Genomic DNA, 13,900 nt, shown 5'->3' on the forward strand with positions numbered 1-13,900 from the left:
GGCCTTATTCCCCATGTGTCTGTGTGTCTCCAAATCTTCCTCTCCTTTTTTAAAAAAAATTTTATTTATTTATTTATTTATTTATTTATTTATTTTTTGAGACGGAGTCTCACTCTGTCACCCAGGCTGGAGTGCAGTGGTGCGATCTCGGCTCACTGCAACCTCCGCCCTCCAGGTTCAAGCGATTCTCCTGCCTCAGCTTCCTGAGTAGTTGGGATCATAGGCGCGTACCACCATGCCCAGCTAATTTTTGTATTTTTAGTAGAAACAGGGTATGGCTGGGCGCAGTGGCTCACGCCTATAATTCCAGCACTTTGGGAGGCTGATGCGGGTGGATCACAAGGTCAAGAGATCGAGACCATCCTGGTCAACATGGTGAAACCCCGTCCTACTAAAAATACAAAAATTAGCTGGGCATGGTGGCGCGTGCCTGTAATCCCAGCTACTCAGGAGGCTGAGGCAGGAGAATTGCCTGAGCCCAGGAGGCGGAGGTTGCGGTGAGCCGAGATCGCGCCATTGCACTCCAGCCTGGGTAACAAGAGCAAAACTCCCTATCAAAAAAAAAAAAAAAAAAAAAGAAACAGGGTTTCACCATGTTGATTAGACTGGTCTCGAACTCCTGATCTCTTGATCCGCCCTCCTCAGCCTCTCCTTTTAAGAACATAGGTTCACCCTAATCCAGTATGACAGTATGACCTCATCTTAACTGGATTACATCTGCACAGGCCCCATGTCCAAACGACATCACATTCACAGTTACAAGGGGTAGGTTTTCACAGGTTTTCAACATTTCTTTTGGGGAGGCACAGGTCAACACACAGACTATTTTTAAAGCTTTTTTTGCTGACACATTTGAGTGTAAGTTGAAATCATATTGCCATTACACTCAGATTCCTAAATACTTCAGTGTGTTTAGTGTTTTTTCTTTGTTTTTTGTTTGTTTTGTTTTTTGAGACAGCGTTTCACTGTGTTGTCCAGGCTGGAATGCAGTGGCATGATCTTGGCTCATTGCAACCCCCACCCCAGGGACTCAAACAATTCTTGTGCCTCAGCCTCCTGCTCAGCTAATTTTTTTATTTTTAGTAGAGAAAATACAAAAGGAATCTTGCTACGTTGCCCAGGCTTGTCCCGAGCTCCTGGAATCAAGGGATCCACCTGCCTCAGCCACCCAAAATGCTGGGATTACATGCATGAACCATCATACCTGGCCTACTTCAGTGTGTATTTTCTAAAAATCAGAACACTCTCCTACATAACCACAGTATACCCATAAGAATAAAGAAATTAACATCAATGCTTATTACCATCAAATACACAGATTCCATTCAAATTTTGCCAAATGTTCCAGTAAATTCTTCATAACAAAACAAACTGAAAGCAAATTTCTTCCATTTTGCCCCTTTCTTCATGATCTAGGACCATTTAGTTGTCTTGTCTCTTCTCTTTCAAGCTGGAACCATTCCCAAGTTTTTCCTTGTCTTTAATGGTTTTGACATTTCTTGAAGAGTACCGGCCCATAACTTTGCAGTGTTTTTTAATATGGGTTTGTCTGATGTTTCCTCAAAATTCAAATAAGGCTCTGTATTTTGACAGGACTACCACAGAAAAGATGCTGTGTTTTTCTCAGTCCATTATGTTGGGAAACATAATATTCTAGTTTGTCCCAGTATTGGTAGCGCTGACTATTATCACTCGGTTATGATGGAACATGCTGGGTTTCTCTACAGTGTGGTTATTGAATAATTAATAGGCAGCCAATATGCAATTTTCAGGGAGCTACTTTGAGGCTATGCAAATATCCTGCTCCTCATCAAACATTTACCCTCGGGTTTTTGCATCCATTGATGTTTTCTGCCTGAATCATTTATGATTGTGAAATAGGAATTTCTAACTCCATCGTTCCTTCTGTACTTATTAGCTAGAATTCAGCTGTAAGGAAGAGCTTTCCCTTTTCCCTTTCGTATTCATGTTTACAAATAAGCACCCGTGGATATTTATTCAACAGGTTATCATTCAGTACTATCATTACTTTGATTGGCACATTTGAACAGTGAAAGCTGCTTCATGAAGACTGCTGTATCCTTTTTTTTTTTTTTTTTGATTTTTAAATATGGAGATGGGGGCACCATGTTGCCCACACTGGTGTCAAACTCCTGGGCTCAGACAAATCTTCCCACCTCAGTCTCCGAAAGTGCTGAGATTACAGGCGTGAGCCACTGTGCCCAGCCCCCTGTATCCTTTTGAGATGTCCTTATCATTCTTCGAGTGCTTCTTTGCTTTCTGGTATAAGATGTTCCAGATTTCTCTTGTACTTTTCCTGCCTCAGCCATGAAAATATGCATTTCAACCAGGAACCATGTTTCCTTTTAGTGGGGAGTGGTATTTAGAAACAAAGATTTGGGTGTAAAGTGTACTCCTTTTTACTGGGGTGTCATAGCTTCTAGGCCCTTTTAGAAGACATATATATGAAACATGTCTCTATTTCTGTATCAATCCATGTAGATATCTACTGACCCACTGACGAAGTATAGATAATATAGTAGACAGAATTCTATTTTTAAATTTTTATTTATTTATTTATTTATATTTGGAGACGGAGTTTCGCTGTTGTTACCCAGACTGGAGTGTAATGGCATGATCTCGGCTCACCGCAACCTCTGCCTCCTGGGTTCAAGCAATTCTCCTGCCTCAGCCTCCCGAGTAGCTGGGACTACAGGTACGCACCACCATGCCCAGCTAATTTTTGTGTTTTTAGTAGAGACAGGGTTTCATCTTGTTGACCAGGATGGTCTCGATCTCTTGACCTCGTGATCCACCCGTGTCAGCCTCCCAAAGTGCCGGGATTATAGGCGTGAGCCACTGTGCCCGGCTAGACTGATTCTAAAAGTGGCTTTCCTGAGATTCTTGTCTCCTGGTTATTCAATTGAACATTAAAGTAGGTACTGTAGTGAAGGGATTTTTGCAGGTGTGATTATAGCACTAAATCATTTGACCTTAAGATCATTCAGGTAACCTTGGTCAGTTCAGGTGAATCATTTAAAAGCACAGTTTCCGCCAGCTGGGAGCAGAAGGGAAGTCAGATAGATTTGCAGCATAAGAAGGTTTGATGTGCTGTTGCTGGCTAGATGATGGGATTAGAGCAATATAATGTGGAATACAGGTGGTCTCAGAGCTGAAGACAAAAAGAAAACAGAAACCTCAATCCTACAAATGCAAGGAACTAAATTCCACCAACAACCTGAATGATTCTGGAAGCAGATTATTTCCCAGAGCCCCCAGATAAAGGCCCAGCCTGACAGATAACTTGATTTCGGCCTTATAATGCACTATGCCTAGAACCCAGCTGAGCCCTCTTGGACTTCTGACCTATGGAAATGTGAGCTAATAAATGTGTGTTGTTTTAAGCCACCAAGTCTGTGATAATTTGTTATATCAGCAACAGAAAACTAATATAGATAGATATTGATATAAATATATCTACACTAATATCTAAACTAATGTAGATAGATACTGATATAAATATATCTATACTAATATCTAAACTAATGTAGATAGATATTGATATAAATATATCTATACTAATATCTAAACTAATATAGATAGATATTGATATAAAGATATCTATACTAATATCTAAACTAATGTAGATAGATATTGATATAAATATATCTATACTATCTAAACTAATATACATAGATATTGATATAAATATATCTATACTAATATCTAAACTAATATACATAGATATTGATATAAATATATCTATACTAATATCTAAACTAATGTAGATAGATATTGATATAAATATGAAGCGGAGTTTACACCAATTCTAATCCAATGCCACTGAGGTGTTCTAGTTTTCCCTTTTTCATACCTGTACCTCCAAAAATTAATAACCCAATTCCCATTATCCTCAAGATATTTACTTATTTGCTCCATCCCCTCATTTGGAACCAACTTCTTCACCACGTGGATCATCTCCGTGGCCTTGGCCCCATGGCACACAGTGGTTGCTCTGGTTAAGTGCCCCTCAATCCCGATCCTATCGCATGTAGTAAATCTTACTATTTGAGATGGCTGCCAACCAGACCTCATCCCTCACAGGGCCTATGCCAGTAGAGTTGCCTGTGGCCTGGGGACCCATGGATGATTTATATTTAGGTACATTTTACTTTATTTAGCATCATTTCAGAAACAAATTGAGAGATAAATGGTAGGTAGGTACCTCTTTCTACTCCAACAACATTATCACTTCCAATAACATGGACAACAGCATTTTGCTAAGTCCCATTGTTGTCGGAATTGTATTGGATAGGCTGGGTAGCGCTTTGGGCGGCCAAGGCGGGTGAATCACCAGACCAGCCTGGCCAATATGGCAAAACCCTGTCTCTACTAAAAATATAAAAAATTAACCAGGCATGGTGATGGGTACCTTTAATCCCAGCTACTTGGGGAGGCTGGGGCAGGAGGATCACTTGAACCTGGGGAGGCAGAGGTTGCAGTGAACTGAGATCTCGCCACTTTACGTCAGCCAGGGTGAAAGAGCAATAGTCCACCTCAAAACAAAAAGTATTGGATAGATATTCTTTTTTTTTTTTGAGACAGAGTTTCGCTCTTGTTACCCAGGCTGGAGTGCAATGGCGCAATCTTGGCTCACCACAACCTCCACCTGGGTTCAGGCAATTCTCCTGCCTCAGCCTCCTGAGTAGCTGGGATTACAGGCACCGCCACCATGCCCGGCTAATTTTTTGTATTTTTAGTAGAGATGGGGTTTCACCTTGTTGACCAGGATGGTCTCGATCTCTTGACCTCGTGATCCACCCGCCTTGGCCTCCCAAAGTGCTGGGATTACAGGCTTGAGCCACCGCTCCTGGCCTTGGATAGATATTCTGAGGCAATTCTAGATGAGCAGTATGATGACCACTGTCAGACCACATTTTTTTTTTTTGAGAGTGGGTCTCATTTTGTTGCGCAGGCTGGAGTGCAGTGGCAGGATCACAGCTTACTGTAGCCTCAACCCCCTAGGCTCAAGTGATCCTCCCAACTCAGCCACTTGAGTAGCTAGGACCACAGGTGAATGCCACCATGCCCAGCTTTTTGTTGTTGTTGTTAACTTTTTTTACAGGTGGCTGGTCTCAAACTCCTGGAATCAAGCAGTCCTCCCAAAGTGCTGGGATTACAGATGAGAGGCACCATGCCCAGAGAGGCCATCATTTTTAAATATGATTAAGTATAGAAGAATTACAACCCTGAATGGATAGCTGAACTTGTACTTTGCCTGACACATTTCTTCTTCAAAATCTAATAGACAGTCTCATCTGGTTTTTTTTTTTTGTTTGTTTTCTGGTTTTTTGCTTTTTTTTTTTAACTTTTAACATCATTCAATGATCTCTTATGGGCCAGGTGCAGTGGCTCATGCCTGTAATCCCAGCACTTTTGGAGGCTGAGGTGGGTGGATCATGAGGTCAGGAGTTTGAGACCGGCCTCACCAACATGGTGAAACCCCATCTCTACTAAAAAATACAAGAATTAGCTGAGCATGGTGGCACATGCCTGTAATCGCAGCTACTAGGGAGGCTGAGGCAGGAGAAGCACTTGAACCCAGGAGGCGGAGGTTGTAGTGAGCTGAGATACTGCCACTGCACTTCAGCCTGGCAACAGAGCCAGACTCTGTCTCAAAAAAAAAAAAAAAAGATCTCTTATGTCATTTTGAGATTGTTTTTTAAGCAAACATACTGTGATATAAGAAACATATATTTAGTCTTCACCTTAGTCCATTTTCTCCTGCTGTAACACAATGCCACAAAGTAGCTAATTTACGAGGGAAAGTAGTCTATTTGGCTCATTATTCTGGAGGTTGGGAAGTCCGAGACTATGCATGATGTTGATACCTGATGAAGATCTTCTTGCTTCGCAGCGTGGTGAAAGATGTAACATGGTGAGGAAGGAAGCACACAAGAGAAAGAACGGGGGCTAAGTGTACCTGTCAGGAGCCCACTCCCGTGAAAATGGCTTTAATCCTGTCATAAAATAATCATCCCTTAAAAGCATCACTTCCCAATACCATTACATTGACAATTAAATATCAACATGAGTTTTGGAGGGGACATTTAAATCACATCAGTCTTCATCCATAGTTCCTGGCACAGAGCTCCTAATATCCTTAGAATTCCTGAGTGAGGAGTGACAGGAGCATCTTTTGGTACTCGTAAGAAGCTCCTTTCAACCATGCCGCATCACAGACATAACATAAAGCATATCAAACATATAACATAAACCATATCAAACAAATAACATAAACCGTATCAAACATATAACATAAACCGTATCAAACACATAACATAAACCATATCAAACACATAACATAAACCATATCAAACATATAACATAAACCGTATCAAACACATAACATAAACCATATCAAACACATAACATAAACCATATCAAACACATAACATAAACCATATCAAACATATAACATAAACCGTATCAAACACATAACATAAACCATATCAAACACATAACATAAACCATATCAAACACATAACATAAACCATATCAAACATATAACATAAACCGTATCAAACACATAACATAAACCATATCAAACAAATAACATAAACTATATCATAAATATACTGAGTTTATGATAACAAGGTGACTCTTAGATAACGGGAGCTAATTGTCAGGGAAGCCAACCATGTGATTAGGGAGTTGTATTTTTAGCCCCATCCCCTGACCTTCAGGGAGGGGAGAAGGGCTGGAAGTTGAGTTCAATCACCAATGTCTAATGTTTTAATCGAGCGTGCATATGTAATAGAACTTCCTATTACTTTTTTGTAATTAAAAAACCCCTTAAGTTTATTAAAATATAAACAATTAACAATAGGATTTGAAAAGCTTCTGGGCTGATGAACCTGTTGAGATGATGAGAGGATGGGTGTCCAGAGAGGGCACAGAAGCTCCGTGCATCCCACCGCCAATACCTTGTCTTGTGCATCTCTCCTATGTGGCTGTTTATAATAGTTGTGTCCTTTATAATAAACTAGTAGTAATCAATAAAACGTTTCACTGAGTTCTGTGAGCCGTTACAGAAAATTCTTATACCTGAGAAGGGGGTCACGGGAACCTCTGGTTAATAGCCAGTCAGTCAGAAGTACAGGTGCTAACCTGGGACTTGCAATTGGCATCTGAAGTGGGGGCAGTGTTACAGGACCTAAGCCTGTAACCTGTGGGGTCTGCAGTAATTACAGGGTAGTTAGTGTCAGAACTGAATTGTAGGACACACACTTGGTTTCCAGAAGGGTGGAGAATTGATTGGTATGAGGAAAAAACCCACACATTTGGTATAAAAAGTGTCGTGTGGGTCGCCAAAAACAGGTTTTCCTTTTACAGCCCACATGTTTATTAGGAACATACCTTCTACCCATTTCTTCTCTTTTTAGGGCAGAGAGAGAAGAGAGAAGAGCTGAATTTGAAAAAATGTAAAACATAATCAATTTTAATTATAATAGGTAATACACAGAACTTGTTTTGCTATCTAGGAGAAAAAGCCCTCCTCTCTCAACTATAAATTTGGCTGAGAGACAAGGACAAAATAATTACATATTCACCTCCATCTTTCAATAAAGGCAGAAAGAGCTTTCCATTTCAAATTTGTTTTGTTTTGTACCACATGTGGGTTAATTAGATAAAACCATGTCATGTGCCAGATTCAATCAGCCTGAAAATAATCAGAAAACTGAGTTTGGCATTGTTTATGCTGTTTTGGCTCAGCTAGACAAAAGCACAAAATGTAAATTGGCTCCAGAAAGCAACATATGTGTACTGGTGCCAGCTTTTCTTTCATGGGATTATCTCTAGCTGGCACCTGAGCAGCCAAGGCTGCTCTGGGTGACCATTAGACAAATCTACATGATGTAGATACCCGTTTTCCTCGATTAGACAGTGGACACCATCATGAAGGGTACTTATTTTACTGCTTTGACATAGGCCAAAACTAGCTTGCCAACTATTGGCTGTCAGTCAACTGAAAATACATGTTAAGGTTAAAAAAAACCCATATTTTTGTTTAGCATATCCCCTTGTGGCTTCAAGTTCATTTCTTGATTTTTAATTGCTTGTAAGATTAGAAATAAAGGCTGGGCACGGTGGCTCATGCCTGGAATCCCAGTACTTTGGGAGGCAGAGGCGAGAGAATCACCTTAAGTTGGAAGTTTGAAACGAGCCTGGCCAACATGGTGAAACCACGTCTCTACTAAATATACAAAAAGTAGAGGGTGTCATGGTGCATATCTGTAATCCCAGCTACTCAGAGGCTGAGGCACCAGAACCGCTTGAACCTGGGAGGCCAGAGGTTGTAGTGAGCCAAGATCATGCCACTGCCTGGGCACCACTACACTCCAGCCTGGGAGAGAGAGTGAGCCTCTGTCTCAAACACACACACACAGACACACAGACAGACACACACACACACACACTCTCTCTCTCTCTCTCTCTCTCTAGAGATAAAGCCCCCAAACCACTCCTCAGCTCTATTTCCTTGTTGTAGGCAGTTCAGTGAAATATTATTAAAAAGAAGGCAGAGCATTTCACTGTCTTCCTACCTTAAGGTGGTTTCTTAGTGTTTCAAGGGATAAATATTTTAGCAAATATCCAAGCAATCACAGTGTGAGAAACAGTCATTTCAAAGACCTGATCATCTGACTGATGATAAGCTCCACGAGTTGGTTTTCTCTTCTCTTTTTGCTGTATAAACTATTTGACATTACAACACAGAGAAATAGCATTATATGCTGTTCTATTTATACTTTTTTTTAAAAGAATACTTTTTTTTAAGATAAAGATGGGGTTTCACCATGTTGGTCAGGCTGGTCTTGAATTCCCGACCTCAGGTGATCCGCCTGCCTTGGCCTCCAAACTGCTTGGATTACAGGCGTGAGCCACCACACCTGGCTTAAAAGAATACTTTCTAGAATATTCTAGAATGTGGGATGAGTGGCGATCACTGTCTGTCTGCTGTAAATGAAACTCTTCTTGCTTAGGTCGCCAGTGATCACCTAATTGCAAATCACATGGAGGCATTTTATCCTTACTTATCTAATCCTTACTTATCTACTCCTTACATATCTTATCCTTACTTATCTTATCCTTACTTATCTTATCCTTATTTATCTAATCCTTACTTATCTTATCCTTACTTATCTTATCCTTACTTATCTAATCCTTACTTATCATATACTTACTTATCTTATCCTTACTTATCTTATCCTTACTTATCATATCCTTACTTATCTTATCCTTATCTTATCCTTACTTATCTTATCCTTACTTATCTAATCCTTACTTATCATATCCTTACTTATCTAATCCTTACTTATCATATCCTTACTTATCTAATCCTTACTTATCTTATCCTTACTTATCTTACCCTTACTTATCTTACCCTTACTTATCATACCCTTACTTATCATATCCTTACTTATCTAATCCTTACCTATCATATCCTTACTTATCTTATCCTTACTTATCTTATCCTTACTTATCATATCCTTACTTATCTTATCCTTACTTATCTAATCCTTACTTATCATATCCTTACTTATCTAATCCTTACTTATCATATCCTTACTTCTCTTATCCTTACTTATCATATCCTTACTTATCTTATCCTTATCTTATCATATCCTTACTTATCATATCCTTACTTATCTTATCCTTACTTATCATATCCTTACTTATCATATCCTTACTTATCTAATCCTTACTTATCATATCCTTACTTCTCTTATCCTTATCATATCCTTACTTATCTTATCCTTATCTTATCATATCCTTACTTATCATATCCTTACTTATCTTATCCTTACTTATCTTATCCTTACTTATCATATCCTTACTTATCTAATCCTTACTTATCATATCCTTACTTATCATATCCTTACTTATCTTATCCTTACTTATCTAATCCTTACTTATCTTATCCTTACTTATCTAATCCTTACTTATCATATCCTTACTTATCTAATCCTTACTTATCAAATCCTTACTTATCTTATGCTTACTTATCATATCCTTACTTATCTTATCCTTACTTATCATATCCTTACTTATCTTATCCTTACTTATCTTATCCTTACTTATCTAATCCTTACTTATCATATCCTTACTTATCTTATCCTTACTTATCTAATCCTTACTTATCTTATCCTTACTTATCTAATCCTTACTTATCTAATCCTTACTTATCTAATCCTTACTTATCTAATCCTTACTTATCTAATCCTTACTTATCTTATCCTTACTTATCTTATCCTTACTTATCTTATCCTTACTTATCTAATCCTTACTTATCTAATCCTTATCTAATCCTTACTTATCTTATCCTTACTTATCTTATCCTTACTTATCATATACTTACTTATGTTATCCTTACTTATCTAATCCTTACTTATCTTATCCTTACTTATCTAATCCTTATCTAATCCTTACTTATCATATCCTTACTTATCATATCCTTACTTATCTTATCCTTACTTATCTAATCCTTACTTATCTAATCCTTACTTATCATATCCTTACTTATCATATCCTTACTTATCTTATCCTTACTTATCTTATCCTTACTTATCTTATCCTTACTTATCATATCCTTACTTATCATATCCTTACTTATCTAATCCTTACTTATCTAATCCTTACTTATCTTATCCTTACTTATCATATCCTTACTTATCTTATCCTTACTTATCTTATCCTTACTTATCTTATCCTTACTTATCTAATCCTTACTTATCTTATCCTTACTTATCTAATCCTTACTTATCTAATCCTTACTTATCATATCCTTACTTATCATATCCTTACTTATCTTATCCTTACTTATCTAATCCTTACTTATCTAATCCTTACTTATCTTATCCTTACTTATCATATCCTTACTCATCTTATCCTTACTTATCATATGCTTACTTATCTAATCCTTACTTATCATATCCTTACTTATCTTATCCTTACTTATCTTATCCTTACTTATCTTATCCTTACTTATCTTATCCTTACTTATCATATCCTTTCCTATCTTATCCTTACTTATCGTATCCTTACTTATCTGTGAGCACCTGGCATTTCTCACTATTTCATTTTTTTTGAAAACTTACTTGGTTTCCACTACCCCGCTTTCTTCTCGCTTATTCTATCTTTTTGGCTTTTTATTTGTAGTTTCTGCCACCTCCTCCCCGCTCCTCCGACTGTCCATTCTTTGAGTCTTAGCGTCCTTAGAGCATAATCTTCACTTTCTTTTCTTACTCTGTATACTTTTCCTAGCTCTGTAATTGCCAACGGAAGAAATCTTGGATCTTCCCTCGGATCCAATGGAAGAATCACCTTAGATCTTCCCTTTTCATGATCTCTCCTGTTTGTTCAACCCCAAATCATCTTGATGCTCTCCCTTTACCATCTTATAGATGAAAGCAGGATGTCAACAAATGTGGACTCCTTGGATCAGTTAGAATGACGGGGTGGCAAATACAGAAAACCCAGCTAAAACTTGTCTTAAAAATAAGGTGATAGTTTTCTCTACAAGTTAATATATTTAAAAAGGTGGAGAAAGGGATTTTTAAAAATAAAATAGGACTAATATGACATAATGATTATCTTCATCTAGATTTTGTTGCCATAAAAGAACACTATGGACTGGGTAATTTGTAAAGAAAAGAACTTTATTGCCGGGTGCGGTAATAAATCCCAGCACTTTGGGTGGCCGAAGTGGGTGGATCACCTGAGGTCAAGAGTTCAAGACAAGCCTGACCAACATGGTGAAACCCTGTCTCTACTAAAAAAAAAAAAAAGAACTTTATTTCTTACAGTTCTAGAAGTTGGAGAGTTGAAGGGCATGGTGCTGGTGTCCGGTGAGGGCCCTTGGGCTGCATCATCCCATTGTGGAAATGTGGAAGGGCAAGTGAGTACATGCAAAAGATAAAAGCAGGAGGGGCTGAGCTTGCTTTGTAACAACTCACCCAACAACTAACCCAGTCCCATGATAATAGCATTACTTCCTTTATGAGGAAGGAGCCCTCATTACCTGCACACCTCCTATTAAGCCTCAATTCCCAACACTGTTGCATTCAGTGTTAAGTTTCAACATGAGTTCTGGAGGGAACATTCAAATGACAGCAATCATCTACTGCTATGTGTGGACTTTGTTTGGATCTGATATGAGCAAACCAGCTATTTAAACGTTTTCTGTAATAAAATTTGGATATCAGGTGACACAAAACGTTATCAGTAATTTTTGTTAGATGTCACACGGTCCAGGTATGTCAGAGATTGTCTACATTTGGCAGGAATGCATACTCAAATGTCCAGAGTGAAATTTCTTGATATATTTTAAATACTTAATCAGAAAAAGGAAAATAAATGAAGAATGGTGGCAGCATCTTGACAATTGTTGAATCTGGTTTGGGGAGATGGGGGTGTTCATTATACTATTCTTTCTACTTCTTCAATGCTGGCAATTTTAAATACCAAATTAAAAAAAACATAATAAAGGAAATTTTTACTCTCATAACTAAAAAGTTTAGAAATGGGGTAGATATCAAATGAAGCTTCATATAGTCAATATCATCAAGGATCCAGTTTCTTTTTAATTTCCCCTTGGCTTTTAATGGTGTTTGCGTCATCCTGAGGCCATCTCTTCTCACGGTGCAGGGACCATCTATTCCGGTTTACTAGACAGTCTCAGTTACATCTATTGTCATAACATAATTATTTATAGCACTATCTTTCTCTCAAATGTGACCTTGTTTTGGATGATAAATTAAATGGTCACCCTAGTTTATGGTTGTCAAAAGACTGCCAACCCCAATTAGGGCTTCATGCTTCTCTGTTCATGTTCAGCTAAAGAGAGAAGCTGCTGTCCCCAAAATAACCAACAAACCTTTCTTATAATCCCAATGTCCCAGAAGGGCAAAGTGTGCATTCATGAAGCAGACATCATGGCTAGAGTGATGGGATGCATTGGTTGGCTTAGGTCAATCACCACCCTGAGAACAGGGGACAAAGTCAATGGATGGGTTCTTGGTTGGTGGAGCCAAGAGGGATTAAACGTGAGGAAGAATCCAGTTAAAATCACTAGACGCCTCCTTGCCATATGTTCTGCCACTGCCCTAGTTTAGGGCTCAGCATCTCTTAGACTATCGCAAAAACTTCTTAGCTGATCTCCCCGCTTCTGCCTTGGCCACCACAGTGATCTCCTTAGTACGTAGATCTGATCATGTCACTGCCAGATTCGACATTTTTTGATGTCCTGCTTTCACCTATCAGATAAGTCTAAATGCCTTTGCTTATTACATTAAGCTGTTCAATACTTGGCCTTTGTCTGGCTATCTGTCCACCCTCATCCATCTTCAGTCTCTTCTCTATACTTTAAGCTTTAGCAAAACAGAATGACTTGTAGTATTGTTTACACAGAAGGCTGTGGCACACCTTGTTTCCGCAAGCCTGCCTCATTCTGACCAGTTCAGCAAATCTGGTTTCATCCTCCCGTTGTTATCTCGATGCTGGCTTCTCTGACTCCTTTGAACATTTCAGGCCCGTTTTTGGTGCGCAGTGCACTTTGTCATTATCAGTAAAGCATGACATTATCAGACCAGGATAATGGTTGGTGGATTAATTGAAAAACCGATTAAAATCTGAGATCATAACAATATACATATTTTAAACTTTTTTTTTTTTTTTTTTTTTTGAGATGGAGTTTCACTCTTGCCACCCAGGCTGGAGTGTAATGTTGCAATCTTGGCTCCCTGCAACCTCCGCCTTCGGAGTTCAAGCGATTCTCCTTTCTCAGCCTCCGGAGATGCTGGGATTACAGGCACCGGCTACCACACCTGGCTAATTTTTA

General features: G+C 38.7%; 1 long non-coding RNA gene across 1 annotated transcript in view; it reads left to right on the plus strand.

Moving 5' to 3' along the window:
* The window catches only part of LOC144582900 (uncharacterized), a 28,040-nt gene extending 18,896 nt beyond the window's left edge, over nucleotides 1-9,144 (plus strand). The window contains exons 2-3 of the long non-coding RNA XR_013536452.1: nucleotides 2,594-2,716; nucleotides 7,446-9,144. This is a non-coding gene — a long non-coding RNA (uncharacterized LOC144582900). The remainder of the gene's footprint in view (nucleotides 1-2,593; nucleotides 2,717-7,445) is intronic.
* Nucleotides 9,145-13,900: the final 4,756 nt, after the last annotated feature.

This window comes from Callithrix jacchus, chromosome 5 (genome assembly GCF_049354715.1).
Source record: "Callithrix jacchus isolate 240 chromosome 5, calJac240_pri, whole genome shotgun sequence".
NCBI classification, from domain to species: domain Eukaryota; kingdom Metazoa; phylum Chordata; class Mammalia; order Primates; family Cebidae; genus Callithrix; species Callithrix jacchus.